The sequence below is a fragment of the Zonotrichia albicollis genome, chromosome 4 (genome assembly GCF_047830755.1).
Source record: "Zonotrichia albicollis isolate bZonAlb1 chromosome 4, bZonAlb1.hap1, whole genome shotgun sequence".
Classification (NCBI taxonomy): domain Eukaryota; kingdom Metazoa; phylum Chordata; class Aves; order Passeriformes; family Passerellidae; genus Zonotrichia; species Zonotrichia albicollis.
Genome location: NC_133822.1, coordinates 20,683,129 through 20,706,593, shown reverse-complemented (window position 1 = coordinate 20,706,593; position 23,465 = coordinate 20,683,129). Strand labels below are relative to the sequence as shown.

At 41.4% G+C, this 23,465-nt stretch overlaps 1 protein-coding gene across 10 annotated transcripts in view; it reads left to right on the top strand.

Annotated features, from left to right (window-relative positions):
* TBXAS1 (thromboxane A synthase 1) overlaps nucleotides 1–23,465 on the top strand; it is a 265,426-nt gene that overhangs the window by 85,389 nt on the left and 156,572 nt on the right. Inside the window, exon 1 of one of the 10 annotated variants that reach the window (XM_074539046.1) lies at nucleotides 4,467–4,563. The exons of the other annotated variants lie outside the window; for them this stretch is intronic. The gene's annotated coding sequence lies outside the window, so the exon portion shown is untranslated. Of the gene's footprint in view, nucleotides 1–4,466; nucleotides 4,564–23,465 lie in introns of those variants that run through there. 10 annotated transcript variants of the gene reach the window in all.

Here is a 23,465-nt window from a genome sequence, read left to right as displayed (position 1 = left end):
ATTTTACTACATTTAACAAAGAAAAATAAATTAAAGGTAGCTGAGAAATTGTATCTCGGGATACCAAGTAGTAACTGATTTGGAGCCAAGTGGTGCAAAGCCACAAGCATTGCCAGGCTGCATGCCCAGCACTCTGGCATTTCACCACCCATCTTCTATACCCTGCTTTCACTGCCAGTAGGAATGGGCAGTGAATGGGCTCCTCCTCCAGGGAGGAGCCCAGGATCTTGGTAACTTTTCTTCCTCCTCTCGTGTATTTTGCCATTTTTTCTGGATCTGCTTTCCTAGAATAGTGCCCATAGCAATGAGCCAGTAATGGGAGCCCTGCTTTTATACTGCAGGTTCTCATCTAGGAGAGCGTTCTCAGGGACACAAATGCCCTCACTGCAGCCAGTAGAGGACATTGTCCACTTTCTCTTTCCCACAGGTGAGAACCAGGGCTTGCCCATCACCTTACTGGAAACAGGGATGGTTTTAGGGGCTTGGCTGTGAGGGACACTGCTGTGCATGAATAATGGCTTCTTGGGGTTGGGTTTACTTTATATACTTTTTTTTTGTGTAATAAGTAATAAAATGTTCATTTTTGTTCTGTTGCTTCATATATAACATTAGGAAGTTCTTGACCTTCCATGTTTATGCGACCATTCCGCCACAATAGCTGTTTGGAAAGTCTCCCTTTAAACAGGCTGGTTCTTTCTTAGTATTGCTAATCTTGTGCAGGGAAAACACATAAGCCACACTCCCATTAAATCATCAAACTCGTGCTTTTCAACCATGAACATTTATTTCAAAGGAATTAATGAATGGTGACTAAGAGGAATGAATTGATACGTGCCGTATGGGAATCTGCATATGTGTAATTCATACATTTCCAGTGTCGAATTTGGTCTGCAAATTAACACAGGTTGAAAAGCCCTAAATACAAATGAGATCTGGAAGATAAAAGGAAATCAAGAGGCTTCAACATATGCAGCCATGCAGTCCAAGAAGTGTCATCTTATGGACTCAGGCTTTTCTCCTAGAATATGTTTGCTAGAAATGCAAGGAAAATAAATAAAGCAGGAGAGGAAGTCCCTTTGACATAATAGAGTAAATCTATGACCTGAGAATTTAAGAAAAAAACATTAAATGTCAAAAAAATCTCACCAAGATTGTGTAAGCAGTATTTTGCAATTTGTAATGGTATAAATTCAAGGGTTTGCTTGTTTTCTCCCTTACTTGTGTCTAAATCACTTCTACTGAAATAAATGGAGTTTCCTGTTTTGCTGCACTGTGCATGTAATCAGAGCTTCAAGCCTCATCTTTTTTTTGCAATTCTTCTTTAAATGTGCCTGAAAACAAAGGAACAGTTGCAAGCAGGATTTTACCAGTAGTGCTGGGTTGTGGGGTATTCAATAAACTTTCAAAGGTCTTCTAAAGAAGAAAATATTTTGTTAATGAGATTTTAATTTGTTTTTAAGAATTATTTCAGAGATTTCTTGAACAGTGTATTTGAGTAAAATAATAGTAGCTGTTAATGTAGTGTCTCTGAGAGAGGAAGTGGAAGTGTGGAAAGTAAAGGGGCTAAGGAAAATACAACAGCAAAGACTTATCTCCATCACAGAAAAGGAGAGTTTAAGGGCTGGCTTGGGGAAAACAAAGTTATTTTACTGTAAGTCACCCTTCTCTCTCAAGTAAAATAAAGGGAGATAATCACACTCTGAAACTAAAACATATCCAAGTTAATCGGCTTATCTCAACAACGGAAAGATAGGAAATTATTGCAGTTCTGCAGCTGGGAAATTATCTGAGTCCAAGATATTAGATTAAAAATTCTTCCATTGCATGAGAACAATTTGTGGTGGGTAAGTCTGATGTAATAGTAAATATGATTAGGCTGCTTAAAAAAAGCAGCATGTTCAATTTTTTCCAATTACTGAGCAGACTTGCAGCCGACAGGCTGCTGTTTTGCTACAAATTCCTGACTGTTTGCTCACCTCTCCATGTGCTGCATTTTTCCTATGAGTCTGGAAAAACATGAGGGTTGTTTCTGATAGCTGTGTAATGGTTGACACAGGGGTATACACAGCATGGACTTTCACACGTGGATCTCTATGGACTTTATAGCAGCAGGTTGCAGAAAAACTAAATTCTTTTATCAATTCCCAGGCTAATGATTTTATGATGTGACAAATACCCTGAAAACTGAGATGCCACAAATCTGCATCATCCTTTCTCTCTGGCAAACACTTGACCTGTTGCTATGGCTGTGCTGTGCTTTTCTCCCCCTTTCCCATTTCTTTCCTAAAATGACAGCTATACTGTTTTAAATGTCATTGGCTCTGACATTTGCACGGCCCAGGCTGCCTGGTAGTGTACCTGTGTGCACTGTGCCCTGCTCAGCCTCCTGGAGAGCCACACTGTGCTGCAGCAGCTTTGGGGCTGCCCTGGTGTTCTGGGGTGGTGGTGGGTGTGTGGGTTGTTGCCTTGTTTTGGTCCCTGGTAGGTGGGATGTGCAGCAGAGTGATGATGTGCTTTGGGTCCTTACAGTAGTGGTGTGATCATGTGCTGCTTTCTTCCTATTACTCCTAGCAAGCTCCAGTGATGCTTTTGACTGTCTGTGTGCTTGCATCCCTGCTTTGCATGTTAATGAAAGACATCCCTCTCTTTAGCCCCTCTCAGCTTGGACAGGATACCCTTTGTTTACTCTGTTTATTCCAGTCTGGCCTACTTGTAGATCCTGGGCTACCCCGGAGCGGCCCATTTCTGCTGAATGCAAGTGGGGGCTGTGTGGGTGCTTTGTCTTGCTTTCAGTTTGGGATCTGGCTGGGCTGTGTTGTTTTATGGCTGATGGGTGGGAGTGGAAATGGGGGGAGTGCAGGGAGGAAGCAGAGAGCAAACGTTTTTTTTTCCTTCATTACGCATCTGCCAAAAGCATCCTTTAAGTTGGATGTAAAGGAAAATAAAAGGCAGAGTCTTTGTATGAATGAAATTGCCCCATGTTTAATTTTTAGCCTAGAAAGCACTGTGTGGGTGCTTAGAGACGCTGCAGTGTTTACTGCTCTGGAATTTAATGACACAGCATTCAAACCTAAACAAGGTTGGAGAGAGGCAAACGGTGAGGGGAGCAAAAAGGGGGGCAAGGGAGGAAAAGAAACTCTCAGGCTCTGGACCTGGATTGAATTACAAGAATAACATGACTTATATTGACAGTGAAAGCCTGCATATGGTTTTGTGTTTCTTTGTGCAGATAAACAAGAGAAGAATGAGATAGGGAGTGTGTGTTTTGCAACTTGATAGCTATTTGTGTGGAACCAGAAAGGTGTGCTGTGGCGTCACCAACCAACCTGTCTCCCCCAGATGCCCGTGTGCATCTGCTGTGGGCTGCTGACTGCCAGAGCAGACCTCTTGGGGTGATCCAGGTCTTCTCTTACGTCCTGGGAATGCCACAACCCTAGACTGGGAGGCATGAACGTGTTTTTGGTGCAGGTCTAGACCTAGCCATTTCACTGTCTGCAACATGACAGAAAACCTGGGGTTAGATGTGGGTTTATGTGTAAATTTCTACATCTATAAAGCCAGTCTTTCTCCCCTTTAAAGATGTGTATTTTCCTAGTTTCATCTGATAGTCTGTGTTGCCTTTGATCAGATGTTAGCATTGTCAGATAACCTGACAAAGTTGGTGCAGTGTCTCTTTGTGGGAACCTAAAGCAGGAAATCAAGACATTGAGACAATTGGTGTCTCCCACTTGACTAAATGCTATTTGCAGCCTTTAGCAAGGGCTGGACCTCAGTTTGTGAGATGAGCATCAGCTAGAGCTGTGCTGTAGCTCACCCTAGCTTGTCCCTGCACTGATGGGGTCTCAGCAGGATGTTTGGGGAGCAGTGTGTGCACCTCAGAGACCCTTCTGTAGAGACACCGTGTCCTCTTTGCACTTGCAGTGTTTCCCACAACTGTGTTTGCAATGGATGTGACATCTACTTTGAATAACATTTATGGATCCTGAGACAGTATTAGGGTGCACAAAGCACTGCTAGGTTTCATGTGATGGAAAAAGAGGATAAATCACCAATGCCTTACTGGTGAATAATGGTGACCTGTGCAATGAAGGTGGTAGTGGTCATGAGAGGTGCCTTTGCTCTTCTGGACTATTCTACTCTTCCTTTGAGGGAAGAAGCAATTCTTTTTTGTATTACAAGGAATGGTGTGCTGATGGTGTGGCTTTTTCCTAGAGCAGCTCTAACATTTATTTTTGTGCAGGACTGTGTGAATGCTTCCCATCGATCTTGGCAGTTGCCCCTAGAAGGAGATGTGGATTTCATTGAGGAGCATCATCATGGTTTTGGTATCCCTTAAACCATGCTTTGCTTTTTCTTTTTGACACACTTCATGCTTGCCTTTTTAAATGCTGCAAGGAGGGGAGAGGCAATGGTTAAGGCAATTGTTAGCCCTTAAGTGGAAAGGGGATGATGTTTCTGTGGCAGCACAGCGAGTGAGAAGAGGCTCCCTGCTCATGCTCCTGGCTTTCCTCAGAATCTGTGTTTGGGCAAATCTGACTGGGGCAAAGCTTTCTTCTTTTCTGGGTAAGCAAATCTTTCTTTTGCTTCACACTGAGCCTCTTTTATCCACCTGCAAGATGATAAAGATGATACTGTGGAATAGATAGGTCTGCTTTTTGATCAGGTTATGGTGAAACATGTTGGACATTCTCTGGGGCTGTTAGACTTGGGGAAACTGATATCACTGCTGTCTTGAATGGACTGGGATGCTCCAAGGCCAGAGGGAGTTTACATGAGGTTTTTTTTTTTTTTTGCAATATTCACAGAGCAAGTGGGGCTGTGAATTAATGCCAGGCCTGAGTTCTAGCATATGAATGAAGGTATCTGAGTCAGGTGGTCCCCAAGATAACAGCACTGAAGGATGCTTCTCTTCTGTGCCATCCTTGATCCATGCCCTCTGATGGGTTTTTGCTGGCAGCTGCCAAATGACTATGCAAGATCAGTGAAAGCAGAGGTCTGCATCATTAAAATGTCACCTGAGCATGGTCTAGGAAGTTTGCCACGTGTTATGTCTTCTGGAGAGTATATTTGCATGTTCATCACCATCATTTGCACATTCCAGAGGGTTGCACATAACCCTCTGGAATTTGCTATGCAGCCTGCTCTTCAAGCAGTGTGTATTGCTAAATTAAAGCCAGCTCTGGCCTGACATGCAGCAGCAGTGAACCCAAACAGCTGAGCTACACAGTGTTCAGCCTGGGAGAATGGGATAATGTGCAGTTGCAAAGGCAGTAGCATACAGGCAGAGCCAGTGTAGTCACAACTGGACTTTACCTTGAGCTCCAGAAGCAGCAGGGATCTTCATCTTGAGAAGCAGCAAAGTAGGATGTCTGAACAGAAGGATTCCAATAGCTGTTGTAGTAAACTCAATGGGCTTTTACATGTGAAAGTGAAAAAGCAGGACTATTTCTTGAGTGCGACTGTCTTCTCTTCAGTTTTGCCTGTAGTTGCACTGGCCTGGAAGGAGAGGGGTTGGAATAGATAAAGTCTTGAAATTGGGAAAGAAAGCAACAGCATCAGGGATATGATGAATAAGAGCAACTCTGTTATTTCACATAAAATTGTAATTTGCTCATGTTCCCTGTCAGTTTGGAGTTTGGAAGCATCCTGTGTTGTTCACCTTCTTATCACATGTGGAGAACCCCACATCCTGAAATCCAGTTCTTCTATATCAGCAAGACCAGTATGTATAATAATGGCCAGGTATCAGTTGTTATGCTAAAATTATAGCAGGCTCAGATTGGGTATTGTGAACAGTTGTTATCCATGAGCCAACAAATTTAGCAGAGTCTTAACTTCATTAGCAATGTCTAAACGCATTAGCCATATGCTCCTCAGCATATGGGTAAATACATAACAATTTATTTTCATTAGGGTGTTCTTACAAGTGCTACTAACCCAAGCTTCACTAGAAGTATTTACAGCATGACATGTCTTTTCAGATAAGAAGCTGGTTTTCTGTACAGCAAGTCATCCTGAAATGCTGGCAAGCAAGATACTTCCCTGTCCTTTCTGGGAATAGGCAGGTACAGCTGCTGTGATCTGCTGCATCTAGCTAGGCTTGGTTTCTGCAAGGCTTTGTATTAAAATGAATAATAGAAGGCTTTGGAGAACTGCCTGTTCAAACACTTGCTGGTGATTCCCTGGTATTCATTGTGTGCCTGCCTTCTGGTTGCCTGTGATGCACTTTGCATGGCATCACCACCTGGTAGCTTTACAAGCTAGCTACTAGCTTTACAAGACTCATGACCTTCTGGGTTCTTCCCAATTTCCTCCTTCCCAGGCAGGATGTAGAGTTGAAATATAACTTTTCCCAAGAGGTACTGAGTGTGAAATGAAGTCATACTCATGGTTTATAGTCAAATGGATGTGGTGATGGAAAGGCAGGGTGAGTTTGTAGGGTAGGCACTGTGCAGGGCTGTGAGGGCTTCAGTAGCTGCGAAGTGGCATGAGTGTAAATTGGCTGTTGTGTGCTCAGTGTTCTCCTAATTTCTCAGAAATAAATGAAAAGCTATTTTCTTGAGCACTTTTTATTTCGAATTTTTTTTTTGTGAGCATTTCTGCAGCTTGATCCAGAAACACGAGGTGCCTAGAAAGACGCTGAAGAGTAAGAAAAGACAGATCTAATTGGAGAAGGAGAAAGTTCAAAAGTTAATCTGTTTCTCCTAAGCCTCAGAGGCCTTGGCACATGTCTAAATTTAGATGGTAATGTGAAACAAGAATCAACTAGAGTTGGAATCTAATCAGGTTTTTTTGTTACTTGACTGGGTTTTTATTGTGGCTGCGTGGTTTTTCGGTTGGTTGGTTTTTAGAAAAGAAAAATCAACAGAAAGCCTAAACAAACCTGTGTGCTTTAAAAAGAAATGTGTTTCAAATTGCTGTGTTTTCTTTCTGTCTTTGTCATCATACAACGCTGATGAGTGGATGAGTGAATTAATTATAGTCTTGGGTTGTCCTTGGACTTTCTAACTTTTCATTCTGTTTTTTAACTATTAGCCTTTTTTCCTGCTTAGATTTTATTTTGTAATAATCTATGAATTTTGGGAGATTTATAAAAAAGCAGAGGGAAAAGTGAAGTGTTCTTTGGGCAGTTGCCATGGGACAGTTTTAAATATTTAGGTAGCAAAAACAACTTGCTGAACATTTGTAACTTATTTTACCTTACTTCAAGAAAATTGAAAATTATAAGCAAGAGAAAAAGAAACTGAGCTGCATATTTCAAAATATTCTCAACTATGTATTTTCATCATAAAGGATGCAAGAAATAAACGTTAAAATAATTGCAAAATATTATTTGCTATTTGCTGAATTTCGGTGGGTTTTGTATATTATATCTGATGGCACTTTTTTTGGTTCTGTGAGTCTAGAAAACTGTTAACTTTCATAGGCAGGATGATGCCTGGGTTGATTTAGGTAGGATTACTGAAATTTAGGGTAAAGGAACTATTGGAAAACACACCACAACAAGGAACCATAAGAAGTCACATGCAATGATGGGTTGAAATACTCTCTGCGAAGCTGAGTGGGACATTAAACGTAGGTGTTATTCTTCTGCTGAATAGTGCTTTTCCTGTTCCACTCAAAAGGAAAATATGGGGATTTTTCAAGGAATTTTGAATGAGTTAGAGACAGGACCTCTGATTTGTTAGATAATGTAGTTTATTTTTCTTATCTCCTACATAGATAGGAAGGGTGAGTTTGTCTTACATTTTTACTAGACCCCTAGTTATAAGACTTTTTAAGGATTTATTGACTAACAAAACACTGTTAATAAGGATATTTATGTTTTTGATCCAATCCTTAAAATATTTTGTCTTATGGACTCATGCTACAGTGCAAGTTCTCTTAGTTAATCATGTTATGATACACAAACCTACAGTATTGTATTCTAAACTTCTCGTTTATCTTTGTAAGTACTTTTATTTTTTCTATGCTGTAAACTCTAAAATTTCTTAATGTGTTTCTGCTTTAAATTACAAATCCGCATTCTCATTTGTACCTAAAATTGGAAACCTTTTCTAAGGTTTCAGATAAAATCCTGTGTTTAATTCTAAGCTTTGGCTTACAGGCCCAAAGTTCTGAGAATTCCCTGCATTTCAGAGTCTAACATCTCCCCCTTCGTTTTGTATTAAGAATATTCCTTTTATGATTTTGTTAATTATCTTTTGTGTGTGTTGGAGTAGGTAAAGTTTTGTTATAGTTATGATGATAATTAATATATACACACCTATTTTTTGATTTTTTTTATGGTGTAAGGTTTAATTTGTTGAATAGATAATTTAATGATGTTCTATCATCAATTTTGATCTTAGTTATATTTTCCATTAATTGTTCTATGTTCTTATGAATGGATTTTGAATGATTAGATAGGTTTATGTAATACATTTCATCAAAATTGTCACACCTCTGTTTATGTACTAGTAGAAGAAAACTTATTGTTGTGTTTTGTAGTTTTATATTTTACATTTTTGACATTGGTTAATAATCTATTTAATGTAAGAGAAGTAGTATTGGTTTGCTTACTTGACTCGTACCCTAACTGATTTGATTGTTTTAGGGTTATTGTTGAGGTAAGATGGGGTGAAAATATAGATATCGACAAGATGCTGAGGGAAGTCTCTCTTTGGACACACAGGGAAAGGGGATGGTGAGCCCCAAGGTCTTCCCTGATTTGCCTCTATTTACTTTTATTTCCATATGTTTAGAGGAAGCAGTGGGTGATAAGCCCCAGACAGGATAAGGGATGTTGTGGCTCTAGAGAGTAGTCTAGGAAAGAAGCACAAAGGGGTTTGAATAAGAAATCTGTGATTGCTGAATTATTTTTGCAGAGACATTAACACATCTGCCTTGATCTGTTAATACGCTGCAACATGTGGTACGTTGTGAAAAGTGTGTGATGATGCAGAAGGAGGGAGGGGAGCACTTGATTTATCCTTATTTTTGTTCCACTTCTGAAGGCAATCTAGAGCAGAAGCACCTTGCAGCCAAGGTGGAGTGGAAAAAGCACTTGATCACAGGGAAGGGGGAAATGGGAGAGCTTTTGGGAGAAAAAGTTGTTGGTGACCTTATACCAGAGGTCTCTATTTTAATAAAGAGTCTCATAAAGTTCATCACAGATAGAATTAGGGACCTTGCAAGTATCTTGTAGTTATATTTGTGTTTATATTTTCCCTACCTCTTTTTTCCTCTCCCGTGCCCCAGGGAGCCATCTCTAAGACCTCATAAACATGAGATTTCATTTTCTAATGCTATTTCATTTCCTGGATGGAAGACCTGCCACGAGAAGACCAGACCTCAAATTATAATAGCCCTGTAAATAACTCCCTAAGGCAAAGGGAAAAAAGAAAGCCTTTGAAAGACAACCACAAATGCAAAAATGGAGGGTTTGGGTTCTTGCAGAACCAGACTAAGAAGTTCTAGTTAGAACATGGTTAATTTTTGGGTTTCCCTGTTTATCTCTTTGCATTGTTTACACAACAAAATGATATTTCAAAAGTCTTCAGAGGCCTTCTGCTTGAGCCTAATTTTCTACAGTGTTTTGATGCCTTTTGGCTTGTCTTTAGATACTGCTAAAAAATGGAATTTGCAGGTAAAATTGAAAACAATCCGACAAACTGACTAAAACAAATACAATGATGGATTGAGTAAAAATAGTCTGAAAATGCAACTTCTTCTTCTTTCTTGGTGAAGTCGTTTTAATTCAGCAGACCCAGACAGTCTGCCTGCTTTCTGCTGGAAATCTGTGCGGAATTGGCACATCGACTAGAATAAAAACATTCCCGAGGAATCGGCGTGTTCTGTCAAAACATTTGAACAGCTCCTGTCTCCCAGAGCACAGCATTGCTCTGGAGCCGGCAAGGGAGCTCTGCAACGTGTGCTGCAGGCTTCCCCTCCAGCCTCCCATCTCAAACCCACCTTTCTGCACAAGCATGGGCCAAGTGTTTCAGGTTCAATTATATTTAGCTGCGGAGGCAGTAGAGAAGGCACTTTACAAGAACCTTTTGCAGCGTGGTTGGACCTGTGTAAGGCTGTCATTCCTCTGTTCCTGCTAAGATTGTGCTGTACATGTAGTCTTTTAGGTTGCAAAAGTGGAGTCCAACCTTTAATCCAGCAGTGCCAAATCCACCACCAAACCATGTCTTTAAGTGTCTCATCTACATGTCTTTTAAATACCTACAGGGATGGTGACTCAACTGCTTCCCTAGGCAGCCTGTTCAGTACTTGACAGTCCTTTTGGTACAGAAATTGTTCAAAATGTGTGAAGGAAAAGTCTTGGAATTAAGGTTGGTGGATCCCAGTACCTTCCTGGTTTGCTATGGTGTCTGGGGACAGGTAGGCTGGCAAATCTGAGCTCCAGGAGAATTCCTGCAGCACAGGGATGGGACTTTCCCCCCCCCAACACTGTGTCTCAGTGCCACATCTTTTGCTGCTGCATGATTCTGTGTGTGAGGTTACTCTCCAACAGCGAAGTCCAACCTCTGTGTTCTGGATTAATAATAATAATTTTTATGATTTGATCAAACTAAAAAAAGTAATCTTTGGCTAGAAAGAGGTACTCAGCAATTGCAGAGTTGAACAGAACAAAGTGTGGTGAAACTCGGCATTTTCAGCTTGACACTGACTGCTTTATTTTTGCTAAGTAGTATCTTATTCCCCCAGCACTGAGATGAAGGGGGTCTTGCTAGTAGGCTCTGCTTTGTGTGAATGAGACTGGTAAAATCTGGCCTGCAGACAATTTACTAGAGATACTGTCTGTCTATTATTGAGACTAATTGCTAAGGAATGTAATTGTATCATTCCTGTTACCAAAATTGATATTCCCTGCCTGACTCCAGCTAAATGAGTTTTTATTTTTGCAGAATTTCTGGGCTGTTGCGTGCTAAGGCGTTGTGTTGAAACAAATGAGGTTTTTCCTTATACTTGACAGAGGTGTGTCTTAAGCAGTTAAGATGCACTAGCAGATGGTGTCCTTTAAGGCTGAAACATGTGACAGTAGCCTGTTTGAATGAGTATCCATGCTAGTTTTAGCACCAGGAGGAAATTCAAGTCCAAAGAAGCCGCTTCCCTTTCCCTGCTCCTTCCGGTAAGGGAGGGAACAGGAAAGTGCCTGACTTGTGCTGCTGAAAGCTCCTCACAGCAATGGAATAACAGCACGGTCGCACCCACACAGTGCTGGAACTCTGCACCCTTTCTGTAACCAGGACAGTCTCTAGTGTGCTTGTCTAAGCCCTGTCCAGCAGAAAAAGCATTTATAAATCAGCATAAAAGTAAACAAGGTGGGAAGACAAGCTACCCAATGTATGTGGTTATTTTGTATACTGTGGCACATGCCCAGACAGCAATTCAGTATAATTTAGAGTACAAGTGGCATCACAGAGAAATGTGATGGAAGACAATGACCTGTGCCAGGCAGAGCAGGGAGGGCAGGGGTGGCTCACAAACCAGCCCTAGATCTGCATGGATTAGTGTCAGCACAGCAGACTTGCAGGGGATGGGCTGGGAATGTGCATTCCTAACTCTATTACTTATCCCCTGGGCCAGAAGGACCAGATGTGTTGCATTGCATAGACAATATATTTAATCTGTGAATGATCATTCCTGATGGATCCCCTCCAGACAGTCCACAAGTTACATTACTGAGCCCCAGCCTATTTTACATAGAAGGACAAGACCACCCAATCCAGTGCCTATTGGGAAGGGAGAAGGTGGAATTGCTGTTATTTCTCATTTTATCAAGCGTCTGTATGCTCCATGGACAAAATGCTTATATACTGGTGTCTAACCTGAGGCAGCTAAAGCCATGCTTTGGTACCCAAAAATGTTACCATACTATTTGTCACAGGAGTTAATAGGTGTTGGTACTTGTAGATGTTGCTACAACTCCTTTTATGTAGTTATGCAAAGTCTAGCCTGCTGCACTTAATTTTGTTTTAAGCATATACTGTGCTGAAAAAATATGGTCACCTTTAGGACTCAGGTTTCTGGAAACTGAGGTTTCCCATTCCTGAAAACTCTGGACAGGGCTCTGAGCAACCTGATCCTGTTGAACTTGTCCCTGCTGATGGAAGAGGGGTTTGACTAGAAGGCCTTTAAAGGTCCCTTCCAACCCAAGCTATTCTATGACCAAAAAGATGAAAAGGTAATTTATCCCAGTATGGCCATATGGGAGGGGAAAGCATGATAAAATCCTTCTCTGAACAATTATGGCAAAAATATATGTTAAAAGGCTTTAAGGTGTTTCACGATGATGAGCCCATCATTTGACAGGCAAGGTAACAGACTGGAACAACAGTGTCAGAATTGAAGTCTCTTAATATATTAATGTCTTGCAAAGATCTGAGACTTGGGTTTATGTGGCCTTAACTCTGTCCTAACACAGGAGCATCCCTTGATATGCTGAAACCTTATCATCTGGGGAGGGAGACTTGAAAGAAAGCAAGCATGCTTGCAGTTTTATGGGCAGGGAAACTGAGGGCTGTGGCTGTAACAATTTTGCCTCACTACTCATTGAGACCAAATGCCCTCTGTGTTCGCTGAGCATGGGCACAGGCAGCCCGGGATTCCTGAGCTTGTGCAGGAAGAGGGCGTGACAAGGGCTGTAGACTGCGTCAGCACCCAGTGGCCTCTGTCACAGTGCCACAATCAATGCCACCTTCCCAGAGTCCCTGCTACTGCAGGAAAATCTTATATGTAGGAGGATAATGCCTCAAAACATCCCCACTGGAATAAATAAGTACCTTAAGTTGAGAGTCCAAACCCAACTTGCTATTCTCCTACTTTTGTAGTGGTTTTGGTAAATTTCATTTGGTTTAGGAAAAACAGAAATAGGTGTTAAATTCATGCTTAAAAGATTGCATCTCTTTGGACAGACTTGTTATCCCTTTTCTCATTTTCAACAAGTAAACTTGCTTTTGCAGCAGAGATTTTGACATTAAGTGTCTTGATAGAATAATAGGCATGAGATGGATTGCAATCTATTGCCTCAAGACTTTGCCAATCATAAACTGAAATCAGTTAATGCATTGAGTTAGATCTTGCTATATTGGACAATGTGCTAGTAGTATTAAAAATATCAGTCCAGAAAATATATTGATTATATTATCTCCATAGCAACAAACAATAATAGGATAATGTTAGGTTTTCACAAAGCACAATTATTAAGCTTTCAGAATAATTACTGCATTGTGGTCTTTTTGCAGTGTGGAATGCAATAACGCTTCTTCCTTGACTGCGGTCACCATCAGCACTGCGTCAAGAGATGTTGTTTTTGTGTGCATGCATATGTATTCATGGGTAATTTTGCTCCAGGTGAAACAATTCAGCAGACTATTTTGGGATCCATTTTTAAATGGTCGAGACCACAAATTGGCAATTGTTTTCCATGTGGCTTGTTTTCTCCCACCTCCTCCGACAACTGGCTACTGTAAAAAGAAGTTGTTAACATTCCTTTTCCTGCCTCTTTCTGTACAAGGCATGAAGATTTTGGCATGTAATGAAAGTGAATGTCCAGCTACTCTGTTAAGGATTTGTAGGAGAGAGGAACTCTGCTCTAAAGACAGTGCTTCATATCTGTTCCTTTAATTGAATTTAATCTATCATCCTCTAGGAATGACTTGTTCTGCAGGAGCTGAGATATTTGCCTGTATTTTAGGGGACCTGGCTCTCTTGTGCATCCTACATTGTCGTATAAATAATAACCTGAGGTTGTTATGAATATAGAGAGATACTTTCCTACATCTAAGTAAGGAGGTGTACATATAACATTTTTAGCCTGAAATTTTGGCAGGCGAGTCAGAGGACTGATATATACTCTCTTCATCTGGGTCTTGCTCTTTACTTCCACATCAACCCTGTAATTTATATCTTGAGTTAAAAAGAGGCATTAACACAAATCCATGATGAAGAAGCTAAGTTTTTAGAGTGACTCTGTGTAAGCTCTGCTCAGCAATAACAAAAACATCTCTATATTATCAACACTGTGTTCAGCACAAATCCAAAACATAGCCCTATTCTAGCCACTGTGAAGAAGAATAACTCTCCCCTAGCCAAAACCAGCACAATTGGTAAAACCTCCCAGTTTAATCTGTGAAGTTAAGCAGCTAAGCCATCCTATGTCTGTGAAAAATCCTTGGGGTCCTGGCAGTAGATCTGGAGGCTGTTCTCCTTCTGGTCACAGCAGTATTTCATGTTGATCAAGAGTTAGACATCAGCTAGCACTGCTGCTAAATGTTGCACTGGCAGGAGCTTCCCCATGGCTTTTGTAGGGTGCCCCATGCTATTCCCAGTAGTGTGGTGGGGTTGTCCTTTTACTTCCAAGGACATGAATGGATGTCATGTTGTTTAGTGGCCACTCTTCCATTACTTTTTCTGTGGGACAAACACTGATGTCAGACAAATTAAACATCTCTAACTGCACATAATTTTATTTTGATTCTTACTTCTAGAGAGATTTAGTCATTCAAATGTCCTATAATTTATCATCTTACTGTTTACCAAATAGGGGTCCCCTTTTCTTTGAGGACCTTCAGAAGAAAGCCCCTGCTTTGAAAGCACTACCTAAAATAAGTGATCCTCTTGGACCTGAGCATGTGCAGACCCTCTGCTCTGTACAGGTGTACTGTGTACATAAGAAAAGCAGGAGATTGACAGACTTCTGATAGTTTTCCATCTGAGGTGATGGAAGCATCAGGAGCTTGGTTGCGCTGTTTTCCTCTCCAGTCCCTCCAGGTGGTTGCTTTATGGGAAGGATGTGATGGAAAGGTTGTTTCATATCCCTGGCAGTGGTTACTGTCTGCCAGTGGCCCAGTCTCTTAGGGATGTGGTTAATTCACAGGGACATAGAGGAGGAGTTGTTGCCCTCAACTCTGTGCCTTATGCCAAAGCATCTAGGCCTGCATAAGTGTTGTACTGAATGATGGTGCCAATCACCTTTCTCTCTTCCCCTGTGCAGATGAATTCAGTTGTAAAAGGACAGCTAAATGCATTGGTTCCTCTGGAAAATATCTGGTATTTGCAGGTGTGCAGTGTCATTTGTTAAAAAAGGAAGCAAGCCCAGATGGCTTGACAAGGAGTTTTCTGGGTTTTTTTCCTGGTGTTGCTGCAGAATCCAGCCCTGAGTGATGATCTAGAAACAGAAATGAATGGCTGACAGGAGCCAATTGAATCCCCACCTCCAAACCTGAGTTCTTCTGTGTATGAAATTGTCACAGTTGAAACTCTGACTGTGCTTGACACATCCTGTGCTAGCCAGTGATCTTACTGATTGCTAGAGCTCCCAAATTCTGATTGCACTGCAGCCTCCTGTTTAGTTTCCTAGTGCTATGTCAGCTCCTGATGCTCTCTGCAGTCCTCTCTCCAGCCCACACAGGGATTGGCATTGTATGTTTCTGTCTGCCTCTTCCTAATCCCTTTCCTGCGTGGCCTGATATGCCTTTCTAGTGTTTCTGGCTTTTGTGCTCAGATCCTACAAGCTACTGCATGGGTGGCATGGGTCTTTAACAGTCTTTGACTTCAAGACAGAGCATGGAGAGTAACTTGCCTCATGAAAACATGGAGATTTTGCTGGAACAGTTATTTTAAAACAGGGGAAGAGTCAACTGCTTGCTGTAATGTGGCTATCGGGGCTACAGTTTGTTGTATTCCCAAAGGGATAAAAGTGTTCTGCACAGGATCTTACAGCCCATCTCTGTCCATAGTGCTTTGGGGTAGGTCTGTTCTACCTGGTGGACATTGCTCTGGGAGCAGGATCAAGTGCTGGGAGTGTTTGTTCCATGGCTGGGCTGAAGATGTTGCTCTTGGCTGGGCTGAAGATGTTGCTCTGCAGGCACATTCCCCCTCCTGCCCTGCTGAATGTATGGGCTCGCCTTGAGCCTTGTGTGTGTCAAGCTGACGTGTCTGTCCTTAACCTTGTGGCTCTTACAGAGGTGCCATGTGATAGATGGGAGCACAAGGGACCTGTCATGCCTGTGCCTGGCCTGTCCATGCTGCAGATAGCAGCCTGCTCTGCTCTGCATCAGAGGCCACTACAATCTATGGGGACGTTTTTCTCTTTTCGTGCTTAGAGCTGCATCCATACAAGGTGGGAATTAGGCAAGAGGAAGCTGAGCTTGTCTGGCCATGTTAAAATACAGAAATAGTCCTGGTATCTTTCAGTAATGTATTAAGTGGCATGATTAATGTCTGTCACATGTAGTGATCTTTCCAGGTCTCTTCCCTCGATGCAGGACTCTGTGTGCTGTCTGGTGCTTTGGCTTGGATACTGTTCTGTGTCTTAGCATCATCACAATAAAAGACCAAAATCTGAGAGCTGAATTTGTGATTATCTTAAGGTCTTTCACTTGTGATTATCCTAAGTGTATATTTCATAGTTTTAAACTTGGTGGTCACAGAAAAATAGGTGCCATGGATTTATAAAGAGTTCATAAACAATGGCAGAGACCCCTACACTCTAAGAGGGGAATATCTCTGAGGAGGCCAAGGTATTGCTCACTGAATGAGTAATCTTGTGTTCCACAGATGAGGTTTTCTTGAAACCCACCTAAATTGTGCCCACTTAGGCACTAGTGAGCAGTATGAGATGGCTCAGCGTTTCCATCAGAAAAGAAAGCTTAATCATTGTCATCCTAATTGTGTAGGTGCAAGATTTGCACAAGGATGTGTAATTTTTCCAATGCTTATTTCAAAGTCTGTTTGCACTCTGTGACACCCAAGACAAACTTTTTCACAGTGGGTTTGGTTAATAGATTTTATCATTTAAAATTACTTTTTTGTGGTCTGAAGGAATCTGCTGTTGATAGGTCTGAGAAGGAAGGGAACACTCTTCTGAAGTGGAAAAGCTCCTTGGAGGAAGGAGTCCCTGCCTCCCTTTCTTGGGAAAGAAGTCAACTCTCATTTCTCTGAATGCCACTTTGCTGCCCTCAGAAACTGTGTTGCTGTGTTGTCAGAGTATTCCCCAAATCTTTGTTTTCTTCAACTTAGCTACCATGTCTGTATGTCCTACAAAAAGTTGTTTCCATTTCTTCAAATTGTTTGAAGATGACTGTTTTACTTCTCTTAAGGAAGGCCAGCAAAGAAAGTGAATAAAATTCATTCACCGTTAGTGAGATGTGCTGATTGCTTATGCTAATCCATCTGAGACATTGAGCTCACAGTGAAAATCCACATGACAGTGGTCCTCTATTGTGCAATGAACTCCCTCCTATAGAGAGCACTGTAATTCTCTGCTTTCCTGCTGTAATTTGAGGATGCAGTAATATTAAGGCAGCAAAGGTGGTTAGTGATCCAGTGGAATTACATGTAAGTAGAGATTGTGCAGGAGAGAATTGCACTTGGTTTGGAAGGACGACAACTTAGAAGACATTTAGTGAAAATTACATACTTTAGTAAAAAGAAATAAATCCATTGCTCCTTTCTATTTTTCTTCTGTTTTCTTGACTTATTATAAATATATGTTTATCAAAGGATCAGAAACTGCAGTGAGTCTGTAAGACCTCATATGGAGCCTTTCTTTGTACATGTCTTCATAATGACATGTTTTCTGTTTTGGACAAAAGTTCCTAGAAGCCTGAATAGGTGTCATCTGTGACATTTACTATGAAGTAAAATAAGGGCCTAGCAGGGGTAAATGTTATCTACACAATAGTCCTAGTAAAAATAGTAAGTTTGCAATTATATCTCTATAGTGGATATAAACAAGGTCGAAGCTAACAGCAGGTAACTTTCAAATAGATAAAAAGAAATATTATTCTAGCCCGTGTAATCAGACTGGAGAATTCATCATTGCAATAATCAGAGAATCAAATGCAGCAGCTGGAATAATTTGAGGGTCTGGATCATTTTATGACTAATTACATTTGTAGCTATGCATACTATAAGAGTAATTCAATCTTAAGCTAATAGTTGGGTGAGGAAGAAACCTCCCTCTACTTAAAGCATTTTAGAGTTAGCCGTGCATATATAGTTCCTTTCCTCACACCTTTCTTTAAAGCCTCAGGCATGTGATATGTCTGAAATCTCAGAAACAGATCAAATTTGTTGATATTCCTTTCCTTTCTCATATACTGCCTGTGTTTCTGTGGCAGAGAAGGAATGTTTTTGTAAGCTACCAAGGAGGAGGATTGTGAGACCTTGTCTCTGGCTCTACTATTGACTTCTTGTGTGGCATTTGGCAAATTGCTTCATCTTGTGTGCTTCCAGATCCCTACCTGTGACAGATTGGCATTTAACAGCCCAAAGATGTTGAGGAAATGAAGTCTCTACAGTGAAATGAGATTGAAAAAAGAGACAAAAAGAAAGCAAGAATCTCATTGCAGTATGCCAAATTAATGTATGAGACTATATCTGTATGAGAATGAGTTGGAAAGTTGAGTCAACTACAAGTGTGAATGCTGTGTGCACATGTGAATGTGTAGTAAATCTCTTCCATGAGAAGAGTCCCTCTTATTCTAGAAGTAACTGTTCATCTCCTTGAGGGGCTGGTGTAGATGACCTGGGTTATTCATCGTACGCTTCATTTTTATAAGTATCCACATCTTGGTTCTTGTCCTCGCGGTCCTGACTAAAAGGTTTCTAAAATCCTGCAACTTCAATAGTCAGTAATTATCTCATTTCAAGCAACATTTATCCACAGCCAGTTTATATGACTTTGATCTTTTAGTAATGTAGACCTTTATATTAAGTAGATATTTTTCTCTTCCTGCTAATTCCTCCCAGTACAGCTCCAGACAGCAAGCATGTCTCCTCCCTTTGGTCTGCTAAAATGAACCTTTGGTTAGCTAAAATGGACTCTCCTAATTATGACTTGTAAGACAGGCCTTCTATTCCCCAAAGATCCTTGTAACCCTTTTCTCCAGTTGTTCCATTTTTAATTCATTCCTTTTGAATGTGGCAGCTCATCAAATTTACATGCAGCATTTCAGAGAAAGCCTATCTCAGATACTCTGCATTGGTAGTTTCCATCATCTTTATCGTATGGTTAATGTGTCCATCCAGGTTTTTCACTTCTGTGTTAATTTCAAGCATTGACCTGCTACTGCAGAAATTCTTGGAGTTAACATAGTCTCTCTCTCTAAGGGCATGAAGCTCTGCTTTCAACTAAACTCTCCTCTGTTGCAGTTGTTCAGGTTCTTCAGGTCACCCAGTTCTTCTGGTATGACAATTTCAGTGTCTCTGCTTGCTGAGAAAAGGATCTCTCTATTCAGAACCAGGTACTTCACTGAAGCCTGACTCCTTTTTGTGCCAAACTCAGTCCTCCAAACACTGAACAAGCCTTTTCCCAGGATTGACCCTTGAGAAAACTGTAGATTTCCTCCTTTCCTGGCTGTACCTTTTCTTTCTACTCTGTCCATACTCACTTCCCTACAGCTTTGATGTTTTACTGTTTTTTGGATTTTTATCCAGATTTTCATTCTTTTAGGTGTGACAGTGGTTTCCCAGCCATGAGACTAAATCCATTACTGAAATCTGTGTGCATCTTTCATTGTTCCCTCACCTAGGAAATATGTTATTTTCCTAAAGAAAGATAAAAAGCAGTATATCCCCTTTTCCATTAAGTATTTGCTATGAAGTGGGCTGCCACGGGGTGCCTGAAGGACTGTGAACTGGCTGGAGCTGCTCCGTCCAGCCATCCACTTGGGCAGTGCAGGTGCTTTAACTCTGATGTCAAAGATATATGGTGGGTTTTGTGAGGAAAATCTGAGAAATCTTGCATGCTATTGAGGTCAGGCTTTCCTCTGTGTGTTTGCTTCCTTGGCTCCCCCTCCCTCCAACTCCTCAGTTACCAGCCTATTAGAATCAGCCATTAACCTGGTTAATGGGGAGAAACAGCAAACACCAGAAAAGATGATGTGCTGTTCTTAATTCCCATTTGGAAACTTGACTGGTTTAAGCAGTAAATGTTTCAAGAAAAGGCAAACCTCAGAAAAGGGTCCAAAACCTGTCTTGCTTTTGTAATGTCAGCACCCCAAGGTGGAGAAGGATGAGTACTTCAATGTTGAGTGGTCTTTGAGGGCAAAAAGGTGGCACCCTGCCAAAGCTGCCAAGGTGGCTTTAAGCTGGGGTGCTGAATGGGCATGACTGAGTTGTATTGTGCCATCTGATCCTTTTGGTGATATGATTAAGGTGATAACTGGATGCGTTCTTATCCTTTGTGAGATATGACTTGAACCCAAGAACCTTTGTCCTCTCTGAGTAAGGAGAGGTGGCAGAAGAAGAAGAGGGCAAAGAAAAGCACAGGGTAAGGGCAGAGGGGGAAAGGAAGAGCTCAGGCAAGAGGGAAAATAGCCATATTTCAGGGAGAGACTAAAGCTGTTCCACTGAAGTGAGATAACAGCTCTTTGTTATGGACAACAAGGACTAATGCAGCACACAGAAATAACCTGCCAACTTAATTTTTATTAAAGATCTGAAAAGGTGGAAGGAAAGAAATTTCCAAATTGTTTGGTATTTAGCTCAGGTAATTTTTTTAAAATTGTGTAATGAGAACACATTGTCCGAATCTTCATATGCAGATTCAATTAGTGTTCAGTTAATTAGCCTTTACAGATGAGATTAACTTAATTACATAACACTAACCTCTCTTAATAACTATTAAGGGTACGAAGGCTGCCTTTAATAAATTTAGAAGGGCTATATGTGTTTTTTAAAATCTGAAATGACACACACATAAATTAAACCAAATTACACACAGAGGACAACCATTAATGGTAGTGATCAAAGGAAACAAACTATGTACATAGCTCAGAATCAGGCTGCTTAGAAGTTCATGCTGTGTTCCTCCGCTTGTCTGCTGGCATCCTAGTGATTTCACTAGGATTATTACTGGAGCTGATGTACAGTCTGGGGTCATTGCTTCAAAGAAGGTTGCAGACTGATACAAGGTTACTTTAATTAAATGCTAGCTTGTGTTAAAAAAAAATCATTTTGGGTGCTAGGTTATTAGCAATTTTCTTTTTCAGGTGGTCTAAAGAAAAATGTGTGAAAGCCCATTGAATGCTAAAAATCTGATGCAAAAATTTTTATTGTCATTATGTACCATAAACAACTGTATAGATTTTTTTTTATCTCTTGATATGAGGTTTGCACTTGAACAATGATGCTGTCATTATTAATATCACAATGAAACAGAGCATCACTTCTGATATAAGGTGATAAAGGTGGAGCATATATGGGACTAGTTATGGGATGTGGCATCTTTGGCTTCTTAGTCGCAAGTTGGAATCCAGGGTGCCTTGGTAAAGTGACTGACATCGGATAATATCTGATACTTTTCAGAAAGGAGCAACAAAAGAAGCCTTTTCCCTTGGCTGTTCTTGCAAGGATGATGTTTCCCACTTGCAGTGAATTTTGATGGGCTCATCACATCCATCTTCTCAGAGCTCAGTAGCTTTTATGACATTCAGTACACTGCAAAATTCAAGGGATACCCTCATTGCATTCTCTAGGACCCATTTTGGAGTTCAGATTTTGAGTTACTGTCAGGAGCAGGCATCTGCTGCATCCCAGCTTTGTGGCTCTCTTCAAACTATTTTATCTCATGACCCTGAAGGAGCATGGTGAAGTTCATAAACCACATAATTTGTTTTCCACCTGCAGTAAGCTGAAATGTTCAAAGCATTCTCCATACAATCTGAGTCATTTTCCATTTGAAGCCATGAGATCTGCAGGTATTGAGCAACTAAAAGGAATAGGTTGGATATGCCTCATGTTAAACACCCCAAAAATCAAAATACATAGCTTCTCTCTGAAATACTGCTTCTTTGTGAAAACTTTGGCTTAGTGCCTACAACCATTTTCAGCCAGGAGGAAAGATGACATTGCCGCAGATTTTTTCCTTGCTGTGAAGAACTAGCAAGGTGAATATGCAATGAGGAGGCAATTGCTGAAGTATCTGTCTTGGAGTGGCAGAGTCTATTGAAAAAAAAGGAGAGAGGATACTTGAGCAATTTCAGCCCTTTCATGTATGCAGCTCAAGCTGAATCTTCAACAGTCGGTATCTCAGGAAAAATGATTGGCAGTGACCAGACTTGGCTTTGTCTGGTGCAGACCCAGACCTTGTTCTCTTCCATGGGGTTTGTGCCTGTATCCCTGAGAGCAGGATTTGGCCTTGGGAGTGGTTCTATCCACAGATGCAGCCGATGATACGCGCTCAGAGAAAGGGGAGAATGCAAATTCCCTGCAGGGAGGCAACCGCCAGATATGTAAACAAAGAACCTTCTGGGTGTGCAGCAGTCAGCCCACTTGAGCTGCTGTTTCCATGGTATACCAGATGCTGTAAAATATGCTTTCTTTGGGGGAAGAAGCTTTTCCTACCCCTGCATTATCCTGTTTGATGATGGGCTGACCTCAGGCTGGTACCTCACTGCATGGGCCACACGTGACAGGTCCCTCTGGCCCAACCATTTTCTGAGTTGATGATGATAGCTCATCTCTGCAGCTTCCAAACAAAGAAAACACTAAGTGATATTTTTTGGTTTAAGCTTGGAACATCACTGCTGACGATGCTTTTAATTTTTACTACTGAGTGTTTAATGCACAACAGTTCTTCCTGATGCACATGGTGTCATAATACTGAGTGTTTTTGCTTTTCTGTTTCCTTCTCTTTTTCAAAAAAACACAGAATACGTATATTTCCATTTTCCTCTGATTATTCTTTTCCTAATACCCATGTTGTTTTGTTATAATTCCTGGTTTTGGGAGCATAAAGCCACTGGGTACAAGTCAGCAGGTGCCATTTCTCAGTTTGACTGCGGATCACCCAGTGGATAGATAGGAGGAAAGGAAGCAAAGATAGGTGATGTCTACTCCCATTTTCTTGTGAAACAGCAGCTGATTGTGGGCAGGTGCTTTGTTATGTCATAGATACTAAGGACAAGTGCAATTATAAAACATGGAGAAGTCTGCAATAATTGATTGAAGGAAACCAAACTCAGCCAGTGTAAATAAATTACCAAAAGCATTTATGAGGCTTGCTGTGCTTCAAGCATGACTCAGGGGAGAAGGTGAGGATGTTTTCTGGGTACCTGTCTGCTGGAGGGTGTGTTTGGGGATGGTGCTGCAAAACTGGCAGAGCTGTGTGGATGTGGCATAGCCCCTCACTCTGAGACCATGCAGGTTCCTTGGCTTTCCTTGTGGTTATTAAGAGCAAACACAGGGGCCTTTTTATGGCTCTGGCTTCCTGCAGCTGAAAGGCATGCTGTGGTGTGTAAGGCATAGATGCACATGCTCTCTGCCCTGTTACAGTCCTGCCACCACAGCTCCATGGGCTCCTGTGTGTGCTCTTGGTTTCTCTTTCCCAGGCCTGCTGCCACAAGAGCTGCTACCAGGTGCTCACCAGGCCCTGGAGGAGGCCAGGACAGCAGTGGGTCCCAGGGGTGAACAGTGGAGGCTGTAGTGGTGAGTATGTGAGTGCAGTCAGCATGAGAGTGTCC